Source organism: Protopterus annectens, chromosome 16.part0 (assembly GCF_019279795.1).
Source record: "Protopterus annectens isolate FY-2018-M chromosome 16.part0, PAN1.0, whole genome shotgun sequence".
In the NCBI taxonomy this organism is placed as follows: Eukaryota; Metazoa; Chordata; order Ceratodontiformes; family Protopteridae; genus Protopterus; species Protopterus annectens.
In genome coordinates this window covers 298,719,612-298,746,467 of record NC_056750.1, presented here as the reverse complement: position 1 = coordinate 298,746,467, position 26,856 = coordinate 298,719,612, and the positions used below count along the sequence as shown (strand labels likewise).

Here is a 26,856-nt window from a genome sequence, read left to right as displayed (position 1 = left end):
GTTGAGTAATGGGTACCGAGACCATGGCAGACTCAAGCATAGATGCAGGGAGAAGGCCTTTAGCTACCAATTTGGCCTTCCGATCCCTGAGGGCTCTAGGGTTGAACCCAGTGCAGACTGCACATTGCGTCGACAAATGTGACACTCCCAAACAAATAACACACAGAGTGTGACCATCAGCTGGGGAGAGCTTATGGCCACACACCGTGCATTTCTTAAATACTGAATTTGGCTGATCAATCATGGTCCTGCACCAAACACCACTACCTACAAGATGACCACACACAAAACACACGTAGGGAAGGGCAGGCCTAACAACTACTCTACAGAGTTTTACATCAAAAAACTTTTTGTTTTTAAACCAACTGACGAACAAGCGATATACTAGTGGGGAGGAAGGGAAACAACTAACTCAGACACACTAAAGACAAAGTATTTAAAAACTTACTATCCCTGAGCTCAGAGCGAAGGAGACCACTATGCTCACTACTGGTGCGGTAAACGAGATCTGAGGGAAGGTAGGAGATGGTGGTGCATTATGGGTAGGGGAGGAGATTGGAGCAGATGCTAGAAAAAAAGTTGCCAGCTCTGATACGATATGGATCCGAACACCCACAGGTTGCAGATAAAATGAAGTTAACTACTTCAGACATATAGTTATATAAATGAAAACAAACCATGTTAACAAGTTGACAGGCACAAACGTTATACATGACATATATTCTTTTACACAATTATCACTACATACTGATCAATTCCTGCCTTCCTTTAAATCCAAACCCTCCTCCAAAACATTATTCTACATGTATTGTTCCCACAATTTCCATTTTTCTATGAAATTTGCTCCTACCCTTTTCTAAAGATCCCATGCCCAATTCTTTTCGCTGTTACAATATTCACTACTTCAAATACAATTAGTTTAGCCTTTGATTTCCATTTTCTACTAATATCTTTGTTGGCACTAGAATTAAACCTAACAAGGCCTTACTGTATCTAAGCAATTCAGATCCTGTATCCCAGCTGAAAAAATCATTCCTTTAGTTACACCCATTTGCTCACCCATTATCTTTGACAAATTACTTTGTTGGGAATTTTTAAAGTCTGACAACTCATTACACTCTAAACATACATTCTCAGTTGCTTCTTCCTTCTCCATCATACCTCCATCTATCTCCTACCATCTACCATCCTACCATCTAACAGAGGAAAATTTCTTTGGAGTCTGCTTGGGGTATAAAAATACATATGTAAACACTTCCAAGGAAAAATACAAAATCTTCTAGACTTTGTTGCATATTTGGGAGCCATACATGGGTCCTCCCCCTTTGTTTTCTTGTGAATTGCTTATCCAATCTCTCTTCTCAATCTTTTCTAACCTCCTCCGACTGGTTCTTGTACTAGGATGTATAAAATACTGTACAATAAATTATCCATTTTTAACAGCAGCTTCTGTTCCAGATTCAACTAAAAACTCTACCAGAGCAGCTATTTTACGTAGGATCCCCCTTATCCCCTCCTCTTTGCCTACACTCTGACATTAATCTCAGACAGGGAAGGCGGTCTTTAGCTTGCAGTCCAAATGTCTTCTTATAGGTTCATAGGTTTGTACTAGGCTATCATCCCTAGGGCTATAAAAGCCTAGCCATAACAATTCCCTGGCTATTTCTTCCCACAGTGTTTGTTTCCCTGGACCACTGTCTAGCATCTTGGCATCACCCCAGTCTAGTTCCTGTTCCTCTCTAGTTATTTGCTCACAGTACCTTGGTTTCTTTGCCAGCTTTCGCCAGTAAATTCCGGCCCCCTCTTGCCTACTCTCTGTACCCCTAATTGAAGTAACCCCTACTGGCAGAATCTCCTTTCTCCATTCTCGTGCTTGCTTAGTTCTTAGAATACTTTTTGGTACTTCATGAATATAACATTATGTATGGCTGTTATTCTCCTTAAGAATTTGCATTGAAAATCCCTCTCTCTCTCTCTCTCCTTATTTCGTGAATTTCTCCCCCGCTTTATCATCATCCCTTTCCATTCAATTATAGCTTCCTGCTTCAGTTATGTACATGAGCCTCAACTGTGTAGCTGAAATATCTCTTCAAATCAGACAATCCTAAACCAACTTGTTCTACTGGATGGATGAACTTATCCCACTTGACCCTTGCCTTCTTCCCCTCCTAGATACATTCCTTCAACCCTTTAATTACTGTTCATAACTTTTCCTCTGGTTGCTAAATATGACCGGTATGTAAAGCTAAAGGGACTAACATTTTACTATTATCTTGCTATCCATAGCCATAAAAAGATTTTAGTTTCTCAATTCTTGCATTATCTTTTTATCTCTTTCCACATATCCTTAGCTGTCATAACAAAATCCTTTCTAACCCATACTTTTACATACTTCAATTTATAGTGTCCCATAAATATGGGCATTGCTGTACCAATTCATGTGTGGGCAGATACTTTACAGCTATAGCCACTTTGTTAAGTCTTCATTAAATTTTATATCCCGAGAAGACATGGCCCTGTCTCAAAATGCTCTAAACTAAGATACCTTTTCTGGTTTTATCAGATACAAAAAAATTATCATCCGCAAATAAAGTAAACTTTTCTTGATTACCGTACCCATTATACCCTTGAATTTGAGCCCCTTATTTTCTTTGCAAACTGCTCTAAATATAACAAACAAAAGGGAAGAGGACATCCATGCCTGGCTCCTCTGGTCAGCCACAGTTTATTGTTGAGGAACCCTCCTACTTCAAGTTTGCCTCCAACTTCTTGTACATCCCCCTAATTAATCTTATTGTATCATGGAATGCAAATGCTGTTGTTGCCGTACTCATAATACCCTAGCTTACACTGGCAAATGCTTTCTTTACATAAAGACCCCACCAACAACAGTGGCATTTTCTTACATTCTGCTTCCCTATGATCATCATTGTTCTATTAATCTTATCAAGTGTTTGCCTCTCCTCCACAAAACCACACTGATCCATATCTATCAATTTTGGCAACACCTTGGCCATTCTTTTAGGTATTCTAGACAAAATACATCAAACAAACGGCCAGCACCAAATGGGGAATAAACACCTTTATTTTGAACAGACCGGTTTAGGCCCAAAAGAGCCTTTATCAATGTAAAAAAGAAATGGGACAAGACTACCCACTTGTAAGTAACTGGAACACCATCAAATACCCAATGACATACAATCACATATTAATAATTCATTAGATTCACCAGAACTACTAAAAAAATCTTGAATACCCTCCACCAATATTACATAACCCTATCAAAACAAACAAACATACATACATACAAAAAGTAAAACTGATGCATAAAACATTTTTACAGATGTTCATTTAAACCCGGTGGAAATAATCCAAGTTTAATTATCCAACCTTTTTCCTTCCTAGTTAACATCTCATGCCATCTGGCTTTAATGAATTTGTGTCCACCTACTTTGTCAATAATAGCGAAACTAAAACCAGCAGTAGTATGCACGAGGGTGTGCTTATATAAAGCATTCATAACAACTTTATTCCTCACATTGCTGAGATGTTCCGAAATATGTAGCTTCATTGGTCTGAATGTTTGCCCAATATAGAATGCAGAGCAATTACAAATAGCCAAATAAACTATCCAATCACTACTACAGTTAGTCAAAGATCTAATTTCAAACACCCATAGTGTGTTCTTACCTGCATCGGTTGCTGTCCCTTCTTCCATGATGTCAGGTCATCAGGGGTATAAAACATGCAGCCGACGCCATTACATCAGTTTTTCTTGCCCCAGATGTCAGGTGCCCCCCAAATGGGGAGCAAATAAAATTAAAAACACAAAAAATATACCTCCAATCCCAAAAGCAAATACACCAAAAGGGCTTTTAAGCATAGTGAAAGAAAGCAGAGGTACAGCCAGAGAAAAATAGGGGGCTGGAGGGAGGGTAACCAGGACTGCAACAGTGAATACACTTGAACATCTACATTTATGGTAAGTGTACACAACTGTACTTTGTTCTTCGTGTTTCACTGCTGCAGTCATTACATTTGGGTAGATTCCCAAAGCTATGGCTGGGTGGAGGGAGTTATACAGCATTAGGACCAGCTAGAAGGCCCTGCAGGACAGCAGTGGCAAAGCCAGCTCTGGATTTAGAGAAGAAAGGTAAATGGTAATGTTTGGTGAACGTATGAGCTGAGGTCCAGGTAGCAGCTTCTAGATCTAGAATGTCTCTGGTAGGAACACCTCTGAGAAAGGCTGTAGAAGTAGATGCAGCCCTAGTGGAATGAGATCTGATCCCCTGGGGGATAGTTTTACCATGGTGCATATAGCAGAAATGAATACAATGGCTTATCCATTTGGAAATAGTCTGCTTTGAAATAGCCTTTCCCTCTGCCCCTGCAGCAAATGCCACCAGTAGTTGTTCAGATTTTCTTTGAGATTTTGTCCTGTTTAAGTAAAATCTAAGTTGTCTGTGTACATCCAATGAATGCAGAATTCACTCCCCCTTGTTCTGTGGAATGGGAAAGAAAGTTGGAAAATGAATGGTCTGATTAAGAGCCACACTGGATATACCACCTTAGGCATGAAGGATGGATTAGTCCTGAGAGATACCCTGTCTGCATGAAAAATGATGAAAGGCTCCACTGCCATAAGAGCCTGTAATTCGGAAATCCTTCTAGCTGAAGTGACTGCTAAAAGAAAAGCTGTTTTCCAGGAGAGAAATTTTAAGTCTGTAGTAGCAGCTGGCTCGAAAGGAGGGAGAGTGAGCTTTTCCAATAAAAAATTGAGGTCCCAGGCAGGGGTTGGAGCTCTCCTGGGTGGTCTTAAGTTTTTGGCTCCTCTGAGATACTGCTTTAGCAGAGGATGAGAGAAGAGGGGATGTTCTGTGTTGTAATGAGCTGAAATGGCTGAGGCATGGATTTTTATGGAAGAAAAGGACAGGCCCTTGCGAAGCATCTCAGTTAAGTATTGTAAAATCTGAGGAATACTGGGCACTGCTGTGCTTATCCCTTGTGAGTGATTCCAGGCACAGAATCTTTTCCATTTGTCAGCATAAGATTTTCTAGTACTAGGCCTTCTTGCCTCCAAAATGACATCCGTTACAGGTTTGCTGAGGGATGCTAAGGGTGAATTTAGATGATTACCCGTGCTGCAAGATTCAAAGTTTGGTGCAGAGTGTGCAGAATTTGTTTTTTCTGCTGAGATAGTAAGTAAGGTGTCTGAGGCAGGTGCCACGGCGGAAGGTGTGACACATTGCGCAGGAGTGGGTACCAGTGTTGGCGAGGCCAGTCTGGAGCAATCAAAATCATTTTTGGTTTGTCCTGTTTGACTTTTAGTAGAACTTTGGAGAGCAGAGGCACAGGGGGAAAGGCAAAGACGGATAGGTTTTTCCAGCTGAAGGACAAACCATCCACTTTCCAGTCTTTTTTGTGATGAGTTCTTGTGCAGAATTTGTCCAACTGAGAGTTCTGGTGTGAGGCAAAAAGATCTATGTCTGGACTCCCCCATTTGCATGTCAACATGTTGAAAATCTGTGGTTCCAGTTTCCATTTGTGTGGGTCCATTAGATTTCTGCTTAGTTTGTTTGCCAGAGTATTCAGCTTTCCTGTCCGGAATTGAACTTGTAGTTGTATTTGACAGGTCAATGCCGTGTTCCATAATGCCATGGCTAGCCTGCAAAGGGGGTAGGAGTGTGTACTCCCCTGCTTGTTTATGTACCACATAACTGTGGTGTTGTCTGTCTTTATCATTCATTGTCCTGGATGAAAATAGTCCTTGAAGGCTGTCGGTGCATTCTGTACAGCTAGCATTTCTTTTTGATTGAAATGAAGGCGCATTGGATTTGGGCTCCATTTACCCTGAATGCACTTCACTGCCAGATGAGCCCCCCAAGCATAGTCTGATGCATCTGTAGTTAGGCTTTGGGCGGCAGGGGGTGTTGTGAATGGCAGTCCCTTGTTTTGGTGGCGGGCCTCTGCCCACCATAGGAACTCTAGTTGCAGGCAAGGTATGATAGGAAACATTGTTTCCAGGCTGTGACAATGTTGACTCCATAAACTTTTTAAGTACCACTGAAGTTTCCTCATATGCAGTCTTGCATATGGAATTAGAAGAATGCAGAAGGCCATGAACCCAAAGGCTTGCAGAATTTGTCTTGCAGATAGCAGGGCTTTTAAGGCCACCTGTTTGAAGTAAGTCACCAAATAAATTTGCTTTTCTGGCGTAAGGAAAGCCATCTGGGCAGTTGCATTCAAGCTTGCACCCAGGAATGTAATTTTTTGAGAGGGTACTAGTTGTGATTTATTTATTTTTTTATAGTGTACCCTAGACAAGTTAGAACCCTTTTTACAAACGCCAGATGTTTTAGAAGAATCTCCCTGTTTTCTGCCTGAATTAGACAATCGTCCAGGTATGGATATATTTGAATATTTCTTTGCCTGCAAAATGCAATTACTGAAGCCAAGCACTTTGTGAAGACCCTGGGCGCAGTAGATAAGCCAAAGGGCAGTGCAGAAAACTGGTAATGCAAGTAGCCTGCTTTAAAGCGGAGGTATCTTCTGCAAAATTCCCTGATTGGGATATGCAGGTAAGCCTCTTTTTAAGTCTAGAGTTACCAACCAGGAATCTTTGCCTAGCATAGGAAGTAACTGCTGAAGAGCCAGCATCTTGAATTTTGGAATGTCCAGGAATGTGTTTAGAGTAGACAAGTCCAGAATTGGATGCCATGGTTTGTCTTTTCTGGGTACCAGGAAAAGTCTTGAATAGAAACCTTGTACATTTTCCTCTTCTGGTACTGACTGAATAGTCCCCATGTTCATGAGGGACAGTACTTGTTTCTGGGCCTCTGCCCACTGATTTGGGGGCAGGTCTGGCCAGCCGTTTGAGTTTGGCAATGTGTGAAAATGAAATCTGTATCCCTGGGATGCTATATTTAAAACCCATTTGTCCTATGTTATAAGTGTCCAGTTTCTTGTATGAAGTGCCAGTTTTCCCCCCCAAAGGGGCGGCTAAAAGGTAAGTGTTCGTTAAGTGTACAGGGAAGTCATTGAGACTGCTTACCATAGGGAGGTGTCTTGTTGTTTCCAGATTTGGAGGAGGAGGAGGCACCCCATTGTTTTGTTCTAAAAGTCCCTTGTAACTGAAACCTGGAGCCTTTGGAATGTATGGGATTGACTTGAGTGGCTCTCGAAGGAACTGGAAAGGACCAGTTCTTAGTAGGCCAGTGCCTACTAAATCTTGAAGGTTGCACTTGTAAGAAATATCTTTCACAGTATGCATAGATTTAGTTTTATCTTCCATCTTTTTTAAAACTTCTTCAGCCTTATTACCAAAGAGACGGTCCGGTTGAGCATCCAACAATTTTGCTTTAACATGATCAGGCAGAGTTTGCTCTTTGAGCCAAGCATGCCTTCTTAGCACAGACCCAGTTACAGCAGCCCTGCAAGAGGCCTCCAAAGAATCAAAACCACATTGCAAAATATGTTTTCCAACTTGTTCAGCTGAATGCAATAGATCCTGTAAATCTTTATTTTCCACACAGTCAGAAATTAACATTTTCTGTTTAAGCAGTCCCATGATATGCTGTTGATATTTAAGCATATGAAATTGACAGTTTAAAGCCCCGATTGCCAAGGTTGCAGAAGTGTAAACCTTCTTACCCCATCTATCCAGCACCCTGGAATCTCTATCAGAAGGGGTAGGCTTTTTAGCAGTAGAAGCCTTAATGCCCTTGGGACCCTGAGAAATGGTTTCAGGATCTACAATAGGATTTTTGAAAAGGAATTTGTGGGAGTCAGGAACCCTGTAGTATCTGTCTGGCTTACAAAGAGCCAGAGGCAAAGAATCAGGAGCCATACTAGATTCTGAAAAATACATCATCAACAATGTCTAGTACAGGAGGTATAGCCAAAGGCCTATGAGGAGGAAGAAGAAGAAAATCCCAAAGTCTCATTTTAGATTCAGAGAAATCCTGACTTTCCCAGTAGAAATGTTTCCTTAAGGTATGTAAAGTTTCCCCAAAAGAAAAATCCTCAGGGGGAGAAGCAGAAGGAACAGAATCTTCTGCATCATAGTCCTCATAAGTAGGTATAGACAATTCCTGTTCATTAGAAGAGTCAGAAGAAATAGAATCCTGTTCAGAAGATTCATAATCAATGTCTTGCCTAGGCCTCTTGGAAGGGGGGGGGGGTTGGATACCCCTGATCAGAGTAATTAAATCTTCAGCCATTTTGATCATTTGTTTTTTAGGCATAGGGGCCTGCACATGTGGCCTAGGCATTGTTTTTTTAGGCATAGGTCTAGATTTTGGCCTTAGTTTTGAAGATGGCGTCGGTCTAATATACAAATCTGTAGGCCTGAAAACACTCTCAGAAGCCGGTGCCTGCACAGCGGTTCAGGACCCATCTAAGATAGAGACATCCGCGGGTTCCATAATTGAAGCATCTCGTGGCATACCGGACTCCAAATGGGTCTCAGTAGAGGCCTGCAAATCAGACATAGTGGGTATCAGGGGCTGCGAAAGCGCCTCACTGAGTACCAGCGAACTGGCGACTGGCTTAGGAGAAGAGTTGTTGTCAGTTTTGGACCTCAACGGCCTATATCTCTGTCTTTTTCTTTGCGTTTTTTTAGGTATTCCTGTAGTCGGATTGCTATCCAATGACATTTCTGGATAATTAAAGCGTGAGCCAAAATATTTAGAAGCAAAAATGTACCGATGTTTGATAGTGCGTTGATTAAATTTAGCACAAAACCGACAGCAAGGTACGTTGTGGTCAGGGTCTAGGCAAGAAATACAGTACAAATTAAAATCCTTATGAGGTATTTGCTTCCCACAAGTAATGAAATTCTTAACTTTTACTGACATCGGTAAGGAGCAAGAAAAAGTTTCCCCAATGGGGTACTTAGCTTTTTAGTTGAAGACTTTGGTTCTGAAACTCGAAAACGAAAATTTCAGGAGTCGGCCGACCGGCACTTGCGAACTTGATTCTGCTTCGGACACTGCGTGGCAAAAAAGAAAGACTGATGTAATGGCGTCGGCTGCATGTTTTATACCCCTGACGACCTGACGTCATGGAAGAAGGGATAGCAACCGACACAGGACCCAAGACTTTGTTAATCAGGCCGACTGTGGGCAACCTGCCAGCAGATTACCCAAATGTAATGACCGCAACAGTGAAACACAAAGAACATCATCCTGAAAATCACCACTAAAATGCAACTCTTTCAGTATACATTTTTGAAAAATTTCCACGTTTATTCATGGGTGGCATAAAGTTAGACGGATGAAACCTGAAAGCAGTCTCATTAAAGCTCCTGGTATCATCTGAATCCCTAAAGAACAATTTAAGATTAAGAAATCTGCAAAAAAGACAACAAATCTTCCACAAAACTGTTTTCTGAAACAAAGAAGCCAGGAATGAAGTTAAGCCCTTTATTCAATATGACCTATTCAAGCTCAGATAACACCACAGATGAAATATTTATGACATTATTTGTATCGACTTGGGTTCCAAAAGTTAAACCTGAGGTGATATTTAGGGTTAGGGTCTACGCCTCTTACACTCTCATTAGAAAAGCTATGTTTATGTGTTGGTGATGTTTGGGTATTGTCCATTTCTGTGTCTGTATGTGAAGACCCTTCATTGCCTGATGTTTCACTTTGATTTCTTTAAAACAGATTTTCTTCTACGTTTCTGCCCTGGGGTAAAACCCTCCTTTCTAGCAAATTTCACATTCATTCTGACTTCAAAGGGTCAACCCTCACTGTAATCACGACAGTCCCTATTGTATTTGCGGATTTTTCGTTCCCTTAGTTCTTTCAAAATTTAACAAATCACCACTGAGTTTTTTTAAGATGTTTCTTATAAAAAGGTGAGTTTTCAAATTTGGTGGCCTCTTGACAAATTTTAGTAACATCCAAAATGAGACCAACTCTACATTCATAAAATGAATGCAATGTTTTAAATTCCATAGAGGAATTCTGTTGTATATTACACCAAGCGGTGAGTAAAGTGGGGTCCGGTTGGCCCACAAGGGGCTTCATCTTAATTCTTAACCCCCAAGGTGGAATACCTTTTTCCATACAAGCTTTAAAAAACTTAATGCGCCACACGTATGATCTTAAAGCTTTCATATTTTAAGATCAAAGAAAGCTTTGCAGCTATCATTTCCCCTAGTTTCGGAATTCCCTACTTGTGTTTGGATACTGTTAGATTCAAAAATGTCAATGTCCTCTTTATCAGCCAAAAGACCCCTTAAGATAGTTAAAAGGGCCATGTTATGTAACAAATAACTGTTGTTTATATAATATCAAACACCCAATTACTCAAAGCAGAACTCCAAAAACTATAACCAAGAATGTATACAAGTAAATTGCCCAAGGGTCAAAATTACATAGAGCTTCTTTGAATTCACCAAAGCTATTTAGATAACCACCAGAATATTAAATCCTGGTCAAAAAACAACTTAATGACATAATTTAAACAAATATTGTAAAGTGGAGGCCTTTATACCATAACCAGCAAGACCAATGACCCCTAAAAATCCATAGAGTCTGGACTAATAAACAAAAACAGATAAAACATATATAACATTACAAACAAACACAAGTGCACAATCTCAAAAGTCAAGTGCCACTACATATACATCTTTTCTCAAAGATCAGAGAGGAATTTGTGTTGGAATATACAGCATGTGTCCATAAATATGGATATCTTACTTCCAATTGGCGTATAAGGAAATAATTGTACAACTGCAACACTTGAAAAAAATCTTAATATCAAAAAGATATTCACGAAGTCGTAATAATGCCAGTTGAAAAAAAATTCCCATGGCCTGTACAGTCAGTAAAGCCCCAAATAAACCACAATTCAGAAAAGGCAGTTTTAATGGTTTTTTCCCGATGATTGAAGGAAGAGGTAATAATCCAAAAATTTATCAAATGTCCATAAATCTTGCTTCCAAATGGCGTAAAGGAAAAACAAATATGTTACAGAAACCCTTGGAAGGATCTGAAAATGTCAAAAAGTATATAGGTTCATGAAGTTATGGTGTCGCCAGTAACAAAAAAGTCACATAGCCTGCATAATCATTTAAATCAAAGTATATCAAATACGGTGTCCACAGTATAAAGAAATTAATGCTCATTAGTGTATTTCTAAATGAAAGAATGTATATCTCATAACTCACTGCCTTAAACAAGATGGCTTCCTAGTCCACAAAAGGCGTTGCCAAAACGAATGCCCTTATGATCGTAAATAAAGAAATCCACATCGATGCGATAAAGTATGTCATAAAGTCAATGGGTATACTTATCCCAAAAATTGGAAGACCATAACTCGGTCTTAAATGCACCAGTACTAGCGGCTTCACGATACACCACTGATCCTCACGAAAAAAAGATTCAAACACCAAATAATCAGATCCCAAGGGTCTATAATAAAAGCATGACCCTTATAAGCCACAAGCATCCATTATTTACATGAATGGCAAACAATCAAATATTGATGAAAAGGCCAATATCCATTGAAAATCCGAATAGGTGCACCAATAATGCCTAAAAGCACAGAACACCAAGCACGAAATGTGCAAATCCCAAACGCCACCAGCGAAGGAAATCCAAGAAACCAAATGAAATCATTCACCCGGGCAGCAAGTGCAAAGGCCCAAACAGACAAAATGCATCAAATGAACGGCCAGCACCAAATGGGGAATAAACACCTTTTATTTTGAACAGACCAGTTTCGGCCCAAAAGAGCCTTTATCAATGATCATGATGTATGATAATAATCACAATATTTTCATGGAAGAAAATGATGCATGGTGGTGTTTCTTGGATGACTGCTGGAGGATATGGAAATCAGACAGTATATACTTGGAAGAATTTTTACAGTATCTTACTTAATGACAACAAATGGGGGATCCATTTTACAGTTAACTATGACAAGAAGTCCATCTCTTTCTTGGATGTTATGGTAAACAGGAGGATGGTACTCTTACCAGCTCTGTATATAGGAAACCCTTTCATTCTCTTTGTTACATGCATCTAGCGGTCATCCAAGGCATATTATTAGAAACATTCCGAAATCCCAACACATGCGCATTCAACATATTTGTTCTAGGGAAGACGATTTACTATGTTATAATGTTGACCTCACGGCTAGATTTATGCAAAGAAGGTACTCTTGAATTCATCTACCATCAGTTATGAATGAAGTTGACAAAATGCCCCAGACATGAATTGTTGACATAACATCAATAAATCTAGAAATACCAAGATTAGGTTCATAACTACTTTTGGTAGAAACACCCAGCGATTGGTTAATCTCGTACAGAGACATTGGGATATTCTATTAGCTGATGAACATCTTGGCCAAATATTGGATGATAGGTGTGCCTTTTCTTTTCGAAGAGGGGTCACTTGGGAGGTCACTTAAATTTTATAAACATGTTTCTCTCCCTAATATTAAATCCCAATGTACTTTGGATGGTACTATTCCGATGGGGTGTTTCCCTTGTGGTCATTGAAGCTTCTGCAAACATGTGGTAAAAACCAAGGAGTTCAGCAGTAAGAACACACCACAGGTTTTTGAAATTAGATCTTCGACTAACTGTAGTAGTGATTGAGTAGTTTATTTGGCAATTTGTAATTGCTCTGCATTCTACATTGGACAAATGTCCAGACCAATGAAGCTACACATTTTGGAAAGTACAGTTGTGTACACTTACCATAAATGTAGATGTTAGAGTGTATTCACTGTTGCAGTCATTACATTTGGGTAATCTGCTGGCAGGTTACCCTCAGTCGGCCTAACAAAGTCTTGGGTCCGGTGTCGGTTGGGATCCCTTCTTCCATGACATCAGGTCGTCAGGGGTATAACATATGCAGCCGACGCCATTACATCAGTTTTTCTTGCCCCAGATGTCAGGTGCCCCCCAAATGAGGAGCAAAATATATACATTTTAAACACAAAAATATATACCTCCAAGCAAAAGCAAATACACCAAAAAGGCTTTTAAGTGTAGAAAAATAAAGGAGAGGCATATTAAGAGAAAAAACAGGGGGCTGGAGGGAGGGTAACCAGGACTGCAACAGTGAATACACTCAAACATCTACATTTATGGTAGGTGTACACAAAGTACAGTTGTGTACACTTACCATAAATGTAGATGTTCGAGTGTCTTCACTGTTACAGTCATCACTGTAGGGTTCTTCCTGCCGGTAGGCAGCCCTCGGTCGGTCAGAATTCCAAAGTCTGGGTCCGGCGTCGGCTGTGTACTCAACCTCACCCTCCCTGGCGTCAGTGCGCCAGGGGTACAAAGCTCCCAGCCGATGCCATGTTCTCCAGTTTTTCTTGCCCCAGATGTCAGGTGCCCAAAAGTAAAGGCTAAAAGTAAAACAAAAATGTAACATACAACAAACCCCATACCCTGTAGCAAATACACCTCAGAAGAAGGGCGAAGCAGGGAACCACACCAATAAAAATATAAGAGGGGACAGGAGGGTGGGTAACCCAGACTGCAACAGTGAAGACACTCGAACATCTACATTTATGGTAAGTGTACACAACTGTACTATGTTCATCGTGTTTCACTGTTGCAGTCATCACTGTAGGGTTGAATCCCAAAGCTGAGATAAAGGGTGGAGGTTATTGAGTAGAAGGGGTGGCTAGAAGGCCTTGCAAGACTGCAGAAGCAAAGCCTGCCCTAGATTTAGAATAAAGAGGGAGATTATAGTGCTTAGTGAAAGTATGCACTGAACTCCAAGTAGCAGCTTCCAAAATATCTTTGGTAGGGACTCCCCTGAAAAAGGCAGCTGAAGTAGAAGCAGCTCTGGTAGAGTGAGTCCTAATGTTTCCTGGGATTTGCTTTCATGATGAGAGTAACAAAATCTGATTCCATGAGCAATCCATTTAGAAATGGTCTGTTTTGAAATAGCTTTGCCTTGGGAATTTGCTGCATAAGAAACAAACAGTTGTTCTGTTTTCCTGATATCCTTGGTTCTGTCCAGGTAAAAGCGAAGCTGCCTGTGCACGTCCAAAGAATGCAAGATCCTCTCCCCCTTATTTTGTGGATTAGGGAAAAAAGTTGGCAGGTGAATAGTTTGGTTTAAAGCCACTTTAGAAACCACTTTAGGCATGAAAGTAGGGTTAGTCCTCAAAGAAACCCTGTCTTGATGAAAAATAATGTAAGGTTCCACAGCCATGAACGCTTGTAACTCCGAGACTCTCCTGGCTGAAGTTAAAGCCAGTAGGATAACAGTCTTCCATGATAAATGCTTTATATCAGATGTGGCTGCAGGCTCAAAAGGAGGAAGAGTTAGTTTTTCCAGGACATAATTGAGGTCCCAGGCAGGGATGGGTGGTGTCCTAGGGGGCCTTAAATTCTTTGCTCCTCTGAGATATTGTTTCAGAAGTGGATGTGAAAAAATTGGAGGATCTGTATTATAATGTGCAGAGATAGCTGAGGCATGTATTTTTATGGAGGAAAAAGAAACCCTTATGTAATATATCTGTTAGACAATGTAAAATCAATGGAATATTTGGAATGTGAGGATCTGATTCCTGAGCATGCATCCAGGTGCAAAATCTCTTCCATTTACCTTCATAAGATTTCCTAGTGCTAGGCCTTCTGGCTTCTAAGATGACCTGTTTGGAAAGGGTAGGATTAAACATAGACCCTGAATACGCCAGACTGCCAGGCTGAGAGTTTTGATATGAGAGTGCAGGACCTGGCCCTGATGTCGAGACAAAAGATTTGGAATCTGAGGTAGAATCCAAGGAGGTTCCTGTGATCGATTTATCAGTGTTGAGTACCAAAATTGTCGAGGCCAATTTGGGGCTAGTAAGATCAGCTTTGGTTTGTCCTGTTTTATTTTTAATAACACCCTTGGTAGAAGAGGTAGTGGTGGAAAGGCATACCCAGAGAGGTTCCTCCAACTGAATGAGAGAGCATCCACTTTCCATGCTAGCTTGTGATATGTCCTTGTGCAAAAATTCTAACTGGTAGTTGTGGGGAGATGCAAATAGATCTATGTCTGGGCAGCCCCAGGCTTCTGTAATCATCTTGAATATTTGGGTGTCTAGCATCCACTCATGTGGGTCGGACAGGTTCCTGCTCAGGCTGTCTGCCAGAGTGTTTTGTTTCCCTGTCAGGAAATGAGCTTGTAGGTCCATTTTGCAAGCTAGTGCTGTGTTCCATAGAGTCATGGCTAGTCTGCAAAGGGGGTAGGAGTGTGAACCCTCTTGTTTGTTTATGTACCACATAACTGTGGTGTTGTCTGTCCGTATCAGTAGCTGCCCTGGCTGTAAAAGATTCCTGAAAGCCAAGAGGGCATTCTGCACAGCTAACATCTCTTTTAAATTGATATGTAGATGCTTCTGATCCTCTGTCCAAAAACCTTGCAAGCCTTTCCCTGCAAGTGGGCTTCCCATGCATAATCCAAGGTGTCCATGGTTATCACTTGGTAGGCTGGAGGTAGACTGAAGGCTTTCCCTTTGTTTTGAAGACATGCCATGGCCCACCAATGGAATTCCTTTTGCAGGCAAGGCAAGACAGCAAACTCTGTTTCTAGACTGTGACAATGCTGGGACCATATGCTTTTTAGGTACCATTGTATCTTCCTCATATACAGTCTTGCATATGGTATGAGTAGGATGCAGGAAGCCATGTAACCCAAAGCCTGCAGGAATTTCCTTGCAGTTTGCTGAGACATTAACGCCAGGCTTTTGAAAGTTGAAGCCAGCTGTAGTTGTTTTTCTGATGTCAGGAATGCCATCTGGGTTGTTGTGTTTAAAAGAGCATCCAGGAAAGTTATCTGTTGAGTGGGTGTCAAATTTGACTTTTTTACGTTCACAGTGAATCCCAGGTACTTGAGTAGATTCTGAACAAATTTCAGTTGCTGAAGTAAAATGTCCTTGCTGTCTGCTTAAATAAGGCAGTCATCCAGATAAGGGTAAATTTGAATTCCCTCGAGTCTGCAGTAAGCTACTACTGGTGCCAGGCACTTGGTAAAGACCCTGGGTGCAGTAGACAAGCAAAAGGGCAGCGCAGAGAATTGGTAATGTTTCGAGCCTGCCTTGAACCTGAGGTATCTTCTGCACTCCTGTCTGATAGGAATGTATAGGTAAGCCTCCTTTAAATCCAATGTCACCATCCATGCATTTTTGCTCAACATTGGCAGGAGCTGCTGCAGAGTAAGCATCTTGAACTTTGGTATCTCCAGGAAAGTATTTAAGACTGACAGATCCAGGATGGGTCTCCAAGTATTTTGCATTCTGGGAACTGGAAAGAGTCTTGAATAAAAGCCTTGTCCCGTCTCTGAATTTGGAACCAGTTCTATGGCCCTCATAACCATGAGAGACCTCACCTGTCTTAATGCCTCTGCCCGCTGAGTTTTTGGTAGGTCTGGCCATCCGTTTGGTTTTGGTAAGGTGTGAAAGTGGAATTTGTAACCTCTTAAAACTACATCCAGAACCCACTTGTCTTGGGTTATGTAAGTCCAATTTTGGTGAAAAAGAAGTTTTCCTCCTAGAGGAGCTTCCAGGAGACAGGTTCCTGGAGCCATGCAGGGGGAGTCATTGAGCCTGTTTCCTATAAGGTTTGATACCCATCTTCTCCACCCCTGGGGGTGGAAGCACTCCACTGTCTAGGTCTACAAGAGGTCTGTGCTTAGGACCTCCCTCTGGGGTGCCTATATCTACCCCTCTGAGGCCTGTCCGAGCTGGGAAAGGACCAATTTTTAGCTGGCCAATTCCTGCTAAATCTAGGAGGCTGAACTTGTAAGAAATCCTTAACCGTTTGCATGGATTTTGCCTTATTCTCCATTTTCTTTATAACCTCTTCAGCCTTAGACCCAAACAAAAAACATTATGTTGAACAGGAACATCCAGTAACTTTGCTTTCACTTGATCAGGCAAATTTTGTTCCTTTAAATAAAGCATGCCTTCTAATGACCGTGCCAGTGACAACCGCCCTGCAAGAGGCCTCCAAAGTATCAAAACCACAGTGTAAGGTATGTTTCCCCACCTGCTCAGTAGCATGCATCAAATCATGTAATTCCTTATTATCTGCACATGCAGAAATGGTACCCAGTTTTTGTTTCATAACAGACAAAAGGTATTGCTGATATTTCAACATATGAAATTGACAATTTAAAGCCCGAATAGATAAAGTAGCAGAAGTGTACACTTTTTTGCCCCATCTCTCCAAAGCTCTAGAATCCTTATCTGACGGAATAGGGTTCTTAGCAGTGGCGGCCTTAACACCCTTAGGACCCTGAGAAATGGTTTCTGGATCAGCAGTAGGATTTTTATAAAGAAACTGGTGGGAGTCAGGGACTCTGTAATTTCTATCAGGCTTAGCAGGGGCCAGAGGAAAGGAGTCAGGAGTTAAATTAGACTCAGAAAAAACATCATCCACAATATCTAAAATAGGAGGAATAGCCAGGGGTCTGTGTTGGGGAAGAAGCAGGAAATCCTAAGCCTTCTCTTACATTCACAGTACTCCTGTCCTTCCCAGTGAAAATGTTCCCTCAGGTCATGTAAAGTTTCCCCAAAAGAGTAATCCTCAGGAGGAGAAGCTGAAGGAATGGATTCCTCAGCATCAGAATCCTCATAAGGAGGGAAAGTATAATCCTGTTCAGAGGAAGACACTGAAGAGATAGATGCCTGATCAGAGGATTCATAATCCAATTCTTGTCTTGGCCTTTTGTCTGGAGGGGGATGTGAACCCCTTAATCATAGTTAGCAAGTCCTCCGCCATTTTAAGCATTTGTTTTTGAGATTTAGGTCCTGGATCAGAGGAGGCCTGGGCTTGAGTCTTTGTTTTAGAAGGAGTCTTTGCCTTTACCTGAAGCTGCGTAGGCCTGAAAACCCCCTTGGAAGCCGGTACCTGCACAGCGGCTCCGGACCCATCTGAGGGAGCATTATCCGAAGGTCCTGCACCTGGAGTATTCAAAGGCCTAGTTGGCTCCTCGTGGGAGTCCATTTCGGCAAGCGGTTCTATAATGGCAGACGACAGGAGCTACGAAAGCGCCTCACTGACGACGGCCGAACCGGCAGCTGGCTCTGATTGTAAACTGTCGTCTTATTTGGACCTCTGAGGCCTATCCTTATCCTTGTGCCTTTTATTAACTCCGGTAGTCAGAAGCGTGTCCGACGACATGTCATAATTAAATCGCCTCCAAAAGTAATGAAAGGCAAAAATCATATCTCCGTTTAACAGTACGTTGATTAAATCTAGCACAAAACCGACAACTAGCTCCATCATGGTCAGGGCCTAGACAAGGAATACAGTAAAAGTGAAAATCCTTATGAGGTATTTGCTTCCCACATGAAATACAATTATTAACTTTTTCTGACATCGGTCTGAAGCAAGAAAAAAGTTTCCCCAACGGGGTACTTAGCTTTGAAAAGGAAGAATGTCTTCGGTATGAAGCACCAAAAATAGCAGGAGTCAGCCGACCGGCACTTGCGAACTGCTTCCACCGCGTGGCAAGAAAGACTGGAAACATGGCGTCGGCTGGGAGCTTTGTACCCCTGGCGTACTGACGTCAGGGAGGGTGAGTACACAGCCGACGCCGGACCCAGACTTTGGAATTCTGGCCAAACGAGGGCTGCCTGCCTGCAGGAAGAACCCTACAGTGATGACTGCAACAGTGAAACATGAACATCTGTACTAGGTTCTTCGTGTTTCACTGTTGCAGTCATTACATTTGGGTAGATTCCCAAAGCTAAGGTTGGGAGGATGGATTCATACAGAATTAGGACCAGCTATAAGGCCCTGCAAAACAGCTGTGGCAAAGCTAGCTCTGGATTTAGAGAAAATTGGTAAGTGATAGTGCTTGGTGAAAGTATGAACTGAACTCCAGGTGGCAGCTTCTTGAATATCCCTGGTGGGAACACCTCTGAGAAAGGCTGTAGAAGTAGATGCAGCCCTGATGGAATGGGATCTAGTCCCATGGAGGATAGGTTTTCCATGGTGCTTATAGGAGAAATGAATGCAATGGCTTATCCATTTGGAAATGGCTTGCTTTGAAATAGCCTTGCCCTCTACCCCTGCAGTAAATGCTACCAGCAGTTGTTCAGATTTTCGTTGAGATTTAGTCCTGTCCAAGTAAAATCTAAGTTGTCTGTGTACATCCAATGAATGCAGAATCCACTCCCCTTTGTTCTGTGGATTAGGAAAGAAAGCTGGCAAATGAATGGACTGATTAAGAGCCATACTGGATACCACCTTGGGCATGAAAGATGGGTTGGTCCTGAGTGACACCCTGTCCGTATGAAAGATGATGAAAGGCTCCACTGCCATAAGGGCCTGTAATTCAGAAATCCTTCTAGCCGAAGTGATTGCTAAAAGGAAGGCTGTTTTCCAGGAAAGGAATTTTAAGTCTGCAATAGCAGCTGGCTCGAAAGGAGGTAGAGTGAATTTTTCCAATATAAAGTTAAGGTCCCAGGCAGGGGTTGGAGCTCTCCTGGGTGGTCTTAAGGTTTTGGCCACTCAGATACTGCTTTTAACAGAGGATGAGAGAAGAGGGGAGGGTTCTGTGTTGTAATGAGCTGAAATGGCGGAGGCACGGATTTTTATGGAGGGGAAAGATAGGCCCTTGTGAAACATCTCAGTTAAGTATTGCAAAATGTGACGTAAATTGGGGACTGCTGTGGTCATTCCCTGAGATTGATTCCAGGCACAGAATCTTTTCCATTTGTCAGCATAAGATTTTCTGAGACTAGGTCTTCTCACCTCCAAAATGACATCCATCACAGGTTTGCTGAGGGATGCTAAGGGAGAATTTAAGTGACCAGCCAAGCTGCAAGATTCAATGGTTGGAGCTGAGGGTGCAGAATTTGGCTGTTCTGCTGAGACAGTAAGGAAGGTGTCTGAGGCAGGTGCCATGGAGAAAGTTGTGACAGACTGCATAAGAGTGGGTACCAGTGTTGGCGAGGCCAGTCTGGAGCAAGCAAAATCATCTTTGGTTTGTCCTGTTTGACTTTTAGTAGAACTTTGGAGAGCAAAGGCAGAGGGGGAAAAGCATAGACTGATAGGTTTTCCCAGCCGAAGGACAAAGCATCCACTTTCCAGGCTTTTTTGTGAGGAGTCTTTGTGCAAAATTTGTCCAACTGGTAGTTCTGGGGTGAGACAAAGAGATCTATGTCTGGGCTCCCCAATTTGCATGTCAACATGTTGAAAATCTGTGGTTCCAGTTTCCATTCGTGAGGGTCCATGAGATTTCTGCTTAGATCGCCTGCCAAAATATTCAGCTTTCCTGGCAGGAATTGGGCTTGCAGTTGTACTTGATAGCTCAAGGCCATGTTCCACAATGCCATGGCTTGTCTGCAGCGGGGGTAGGAATGTGTACCCCCCTGCTTGTTTATATACCACATAACTGTGGTGTTGTCTGTCTTTACCATTACTTTCCCTGGATGAAAGTAGTCCTTGAAGGCTGTCAGTGCGTTCTGTACAGCTAGCATTTCTTTGTGATTGATATGAAGGTGCATTTGATTCGAGCTCCATTTGCCCTGAATGCACTTCCCTGCCAGATGAGCCCCCCATGCATAGTCTGATGAGTCTGTAGTTAGGGTTTGGGTGGCAGGGGGTGGTGTGAATGGCAGTCCCTTGTTTTGGTGGCAGGCCTCTGCCCACCAAAGGAACTCTAGCTGTAGGCAAAGTATGATAGGAATCATTGTTTCCAGGCTGTGAGAATGCTGACGCCATAAACTTTTTAAGTACCACTGAAGTTTCCTCATATGCAGTCTTGCATATGGAATTAGAAGAATGCAGGAGGCCATGAACCCAAAGGGTTGCAGTATTTCTCTTATTGATAGCAGGGTTTTTGTGGCCACCAGTTTGAAGTAAGTCACCAACTGAATTTGCTTTTCTGGCGTAACGTAAGTCCATCTGGGCAATTGTATTCAAGCTTGCACCCAGGAATGTTATTTTTTTGAGAGAGTACAAGTTATGATTTCTTTTTGTTTATGGTGTATCCTAGACAAATTAGAACCCTTTTTACAAATGCCAGATGTTTTAGAAGAATGGCCTTGTTTTCTGCCTGAATTAGACAATCGTCCAGGTATGGATATATTTGGATATTTATTTGCCTGCAAAATGCAATTACTGGAACCAGGCACTTTGTAAAGACCCTGGGTGCAGTAAATAAGCCAAAGGGTAGTGCAGAGAACTGATAATGCAAAAAGCCTGCTTTGAAGCGGAGGTATCTTCTGCAAGATTCCCTGATTGGGATATACAGGTACGCCCCTTTTAGATCTAGAGTTGCCAACCAGGCATCCCCCTGCTAGCATAGGAAGTAACTGGTGAAGAGTCAGTATCTTGAATTTTGGAATGTCCAGGAAAGTGTTTAGAGTAGACAAGTCCAGAATTGGATGCCATGATTCGTCTTTTCTGGGTACCAGGAAAAGTCTGGAATAGAAACCTCGTCCCTTTTCCCCTTCTGGTACTAGCTGAATAGCCCCCATGTGTAAGAGAGAAAGTACTTGTTTCTGAGCTTCTGCCCACTGATTTGGGGGCAGGTCTGCCCATCCGCTTGGAGTTGGCAACATGTGGAAATGAAACCTGTATCCCTGGGACACTATTTAAAACTCATTTGTCCTGGGTTAATAAGTTACCAGTTTTTTGCATGACGTGCCAGTTTTCCCCCCAAAGGGGTGGCTAAAAGGTAAGTACTTGGTAATTCTAAAGGAAAGTCATTGAGACTGTTTACCACAGGGAGGTGTCTTGTTGCTTCCAGATTTGGAAGAGGAGGCACCCCATTGCTTAGTTCTGAAAGTCCCTTGGACTGAAACTTGCTGCTTTTGGCATGTCTGGGTCTGGCTTGAGTGGCTCTGGAAGGAAATGGAAAGGACCAGTTCTTAGTAGGCCAGTGCCTACTAAATCTTGGAGGTTGTACTTGTAAGAAATCTTTCACAGTCTGCATAGATTTAAGCCTCATCTTCCATCTTTTTTTGAACTTCTTCAGCCTTACAGCCAAACAGACGGACCTGCTGCAAAGCAGCATCCAACACTTTGCTTTAACATGATCAGGCAGAGATTGCTCCTTAAGCCAAGCATGCCTTAGACACAGTAACAGCAGCCCTGCAAGAGGCCTCCAAAGAATCAAAATCACATTGCAAAGTATGTTTTCCAACTTGTTCAGCTGAATGCAATAAATCCTGTAAAATCTTTATTTTCCACACAGTCAAAAATCAACATAATTTTCTACTTAAGCAGCCCCATGATATATTTTAGCATATGGAATTCACAGTTTAAAGCCCTGATTGCCACGGTTGCAGAAAGTACAGTTGTGTACACCTACCATAAATGTATATGTTAGAGTGTCTTCACTGTTGCAGTCATAACTGTAGGGTGATCCGGCAGGCAGCCCGAGGTCGGCCAGAATTCCGAAGTCTGGGTCCGGCGTCGGCTGTACCAGCAAGTACCCTGACGTCAGAACGCAGAGGTATAAAGCGGACAGCCGATGCCATCTTCTCCAGCCTTTCTTGCCCCAGATGTCAGAAGTCCCCCAAAGTAACCAAAAGGTGTCCAAACAGGAAACACAAATACACCACAAAAGAAGAGGAAGACAGAATAAGCAGAAAATAAGAGGGGATTGGTGGGAGGGAAACACCGACTGCAACAGTGAAGACACTCGAACATCTACATTTATGGTAGGTGCACACAACTGTACTATGTTCTTCGTATTTCACTGTTGCAGTCATAACTGTAGGGTGGAATCCCAAAGCTGTGATGAGGGAGGAGGTTATGTAGAAGAAGGGGCAGCCAGAAGACCCTGCAAGACAGCAGAGGCAAAACCTGCCCTAGACTTAGAATACAAAGGGAGATTATAGTGCTTAGAAAAAGTATGCACTGAACTCCAAGTGGCAGCTTCCAAAATGTCCTTGGTAGGAACTCCTCTGAGAAAAGCTATTGAAGTGGCAGCTGCTCTAGTAGAATGACTTCTAACAGTACCTGGAATTTGCTTCCCAAAGAGAGAGTAACAAAACCTTATCCCATGAGCAGTCCATTTGGAAATAGTTTGTTTAGAGATAGCCTTGCCTACAGAACTGGAGGCATAAGAAATAAGCAACTGATCAGATTTTCTGAAATCTTTAGTTCTATCCAGGTAAAACCGTAGTTGTCTGTGTATGTCCAATGAATGCAAAATCCTTTCCCCCTTGTTTTGAGGATTTGGAAAGAAAGTAGGAAGGTGAATAGTCTGATTTAAAGTCACTTTAGAAATCACCTTAGGCATAAATGTAGGATTGGTCCTCAAGGCAACTCTGTCTTGGTGGAAAAGAAGGTATGGTTCCACAGCCATGAGAGCTTGCAACTCTGAAACCCTTCTGGCAGAAGTCAAAGCTAATAAAATAGCTGTCTTCCAGGATAAGAACTTGATATCCGAAGCAGCCGCAGGCTCAAAGGGGGATAAAGTTAGTTTTTCCAAAACATAATTAAGATCCCAAGCAGGAACAGGAGGAGTTCTGGGAGGTCTTAAGTTCTTAGCCCCTCTCAAGAATTGTCTCACCAGCTGGTGAGAGAAGATGGGGGGATCAGTGTTGTAATGAGCCGAGATAGCAGAAGCATGAATTTTAATGGAAGAAAAGGAGAGGCCTTTAAGCAGGAGGTCTGAGAGATAAAGTAAAATGGAAGAAATGTCAGGCAAAAGAGGATCAGAACCTCGATCCCGCATCCAAATACAAAATCTTTTCCATTTAGAAGCATAGGATTTTCTAGTGCTAGGGCGCCTAGCTTCTAAGAGAACATCCAAAACTTGTTTGGGAAAAGCAGAAGGAATCAAAGGCCCTTGTAGAGCCAAGCTGCCAGGCAAAGAGTCTTGATTTGAGAGTGAAACATCTGACCCTGATGCTGGGACAGAAGAGAAGGAAACAGAGGCAGAATCCATGGAGGTTCCAAGAACAGGTGTCTTAAAAGTTGGATACCAAAACTGCCGAGGCCAATTTGGAGCTATCAAAATGAGAATCTTGTGTTTGTCCTGTTTTATTTTCAGTAACACCCGAGGCAGAAGAGGAAGAGGAGGGAAGGCATATCCCGAAAGATTCCTCCAGCTGAAAGACAGGGCATCCACTTTCCAAGCTGCTTTGTGGAAGGACCTGGTGCAAAAGAGAGGCAGCTGATGATTGAGATGAGATGCAAACAGATCTGAGGGCAACCCCAAACTGCTGTAATCCTGCTGAATATGTTGGGGTCCAGCATCCATTCGTGAGGATCCAAAAGATTTCTGCTTAGGCTGTCTGCTAAGAGATTCTGTTTTCCTGGAATGAATTGAGCTTGAAGATGCAGATTCAGATTTAGAGCTGTGTCCCATAAACTCATGGCTAGTCTGCAAAGGGGGTAAGAGTGAGAGCCCCCCTGCTTGTTTATGTACCACATGACTGTGGTATTGTCTGTGCGAATCAGAAGATGGCCTGGTTGCAAAAGACTCTGGAAGGCTAGAAGAGCATTTTGAACTGCCAACATTTCCTTCAAGTTGATGTGCCAGGGCAGATGCTTCTTTGTCCAATAGCCCTGCTGGCAATTGTTTAGGTAATGAGCTCCCCAAGCATAATCCGAGGCGTCTGTGGTTATGATCTGAACAGGATGAGGTAGACGAAAGGGGTTCCTTCGTTAAAGCACAAGCCCTGGACCACCAGAGGAACTCTTTTGGAGGCAGGGAATCAGAGGTATCATTGTTTCCAGGCTGTGGTAATGCTGAGACCATACACTCTTTAGGTACCATTGAAGTTTTCTCATATGAAGCCTTGCATTTGGAATCAACAGGATGCAAGAAGCCATGTAGCCCAAAGCCTGCAGGAATTTCCTTGCAGTGAGCTGAGTTAAAGTAGCCAAGGTCTTGAAAATTGATGCCAGCTGTACTTGCTTTTCTGGAGTAAGGAAGGCCCTTTGTAGGCTTGTGTTTAGAAGAGCTCCCAAAAAGATCATTTGCTGAGAGGGGATCAAATGTGACTTTTTTGTGTTCACTGAAAATCCCAGAAGTAGGAGAAGACACTGAACAAACTGCAGATGTTGAAGTAAAAGATCCTTGCTGTCCCCCTGAATAAGGCAGTCGTCCAGATAGGGGTAAATTTGAATCCCTTGGAGTCTGCAATAAGCTACTACTGGAGCCAGACACTTGGTAAAGACTCTGGGCGCAGTAGATAAGCCAAAGGGCAGTACAGAGAATTGACAGTGTCTCGAACCTGCCTTGAATTTGAGGTATTTTCTGCGTTCCTGTCTGATGGGAATGTGTAAATAGGCTTCCTTCAGGTCCAATGTCACCATCCAAGCATCTTGGGAGAGCATGGGAAGAAGTTGTTGTAAAGTAAGCATCTTGAATTTTGGAATCTCCAGAAAGGTGTTCAATACCGAAAGGTCCAGAATAGGTCTCCATGTATTTTGCTTTCTTGGAACCAGAAATAGTCTGGAGTAAAAACCTTTTCCCATCTCTGAAAGTGGAACAGGCTCTATGGCTCTCATGGCCAGTAAGGCGTCCACTAGATTTAAGGCCTCTGACCACTGATGTTTTGGCAGATCTGGCCAACCCGAAGACCTTGGCAGAGTATGAAAGTGGAATTTGTAGCCTCTTAAAATCACGTCTAAAACCCATTTGTCCTGGGTAATATGAGTCCAATTTTGGTAGAAAAGAGAAAGTTTTCCTCCAAGAGGGGCTTCCAGGCAAAGAGGACCTGTAGCCAGCAGAGGAAGTCATTGCATCTGTTTCCTTTGTGACTGAGATCTGTTTTCACCCCTTCTAGGTGATGAAGCAGTCCATTGTCTGGACCTGTAAGAGGCCTGTGCCTGAGCTCGACCTCTAGGGCGTCTATATCTTCCCCTTTGAGGCCTGTCAGACGTGGGAAAGGACCAATTTTTAGAGGGCCAATTCCTAGAAAATCTAGGAGGCTGAACCTGTAAGAAATCTTTCACAGTCTGCATAGATTTTGCTTTTTCTTCCATCTTTTTAATAACCTCCTCAGCCTTGGATCCAAATAAAACATCAGGCTGAACTGGAGCATCTAACAGTTTAGCTTTAACCTGCTCAGGTAAATTCTGCTCACGAAGCCAAGCATGTCTCCTGATAACAGTACCAGAGGCTGCGGCCCTGCAAGAAGCTTCCAAGGCATCAAAACCACAATGTAAACTATGTTTGCTAACTTGTTCAGTTGCATGCAATACATCCTGTAATTCCTTGTCCTCTGCACATGCAGGAAAAGTAGAAAGCCTTTGCTTTAAAACAGACAAAAGAAATTGCTGATACTTGAACATGTGAAACTGGCAATTTAAAGCTCTAATAGAAAGAGTAGCAGAAGTATAAAACTTTTTGTCCCACCTGTCCAAGGCACGAGAATCCTTTTCAGAGGGAATAGGATTTTTGGATGAAGCAGCCTTAGCAGCCTTAGAACCCTGAGAAATAGTTTCAGGATCTGCTGAAGGGTTCTTAAATAAGAATTGATGGGAATCAGGGACTCTGTAAAATCTATCAGGCTTAGAAGGAGCAGGCGGCAAGGAATCAGGATTCAGGTTAGCTTCAGAGAAAGCATCATCCACAATATCAAGTACAGGAGGAATAGCCAAAGGCCTGTGTTGAGGGAGAAGGAGAAATTCCCCAAGTCTCTTCTTGGAAGCAGAGTAATCCTGACCTTCCCAATGAAAATGCTCTCTCATCTCATGTAAGGTTTCCCCAAAAGAGAAATCTTCAGGGGGAGAAGCAGAGGGAATAGAGTCCTCTGCATCCGAATCCTCATAAGGTGGAAAAGAATAATCCTGTTCAGAGGAAGAGACAGAAGACACAGAAGCCTGATCAGAGGAATCATAAGGTAAATCCTGTCTAGGCCTTTTTTCAGGAGGAGGGCGAGAACCCCTAATCATTGTAAGCAAAT

General features: G+C 42.4%; 1 protein-coding gene across 1 annotated transcript in view; it reads right to left on the bottom strand.

Moving 5' to 3' along the window:
• The window catches only part of PTPA (protein phosphatase 2 phosphatase activator), a 1,433,001-nt gene that overhangs the window by 1,214,115 nt on the left and 192,030 nt on the right, over positions 1-26,856 (bottom strand). The gene's annotated exons all lie outside the window — the stretch shown is intronic.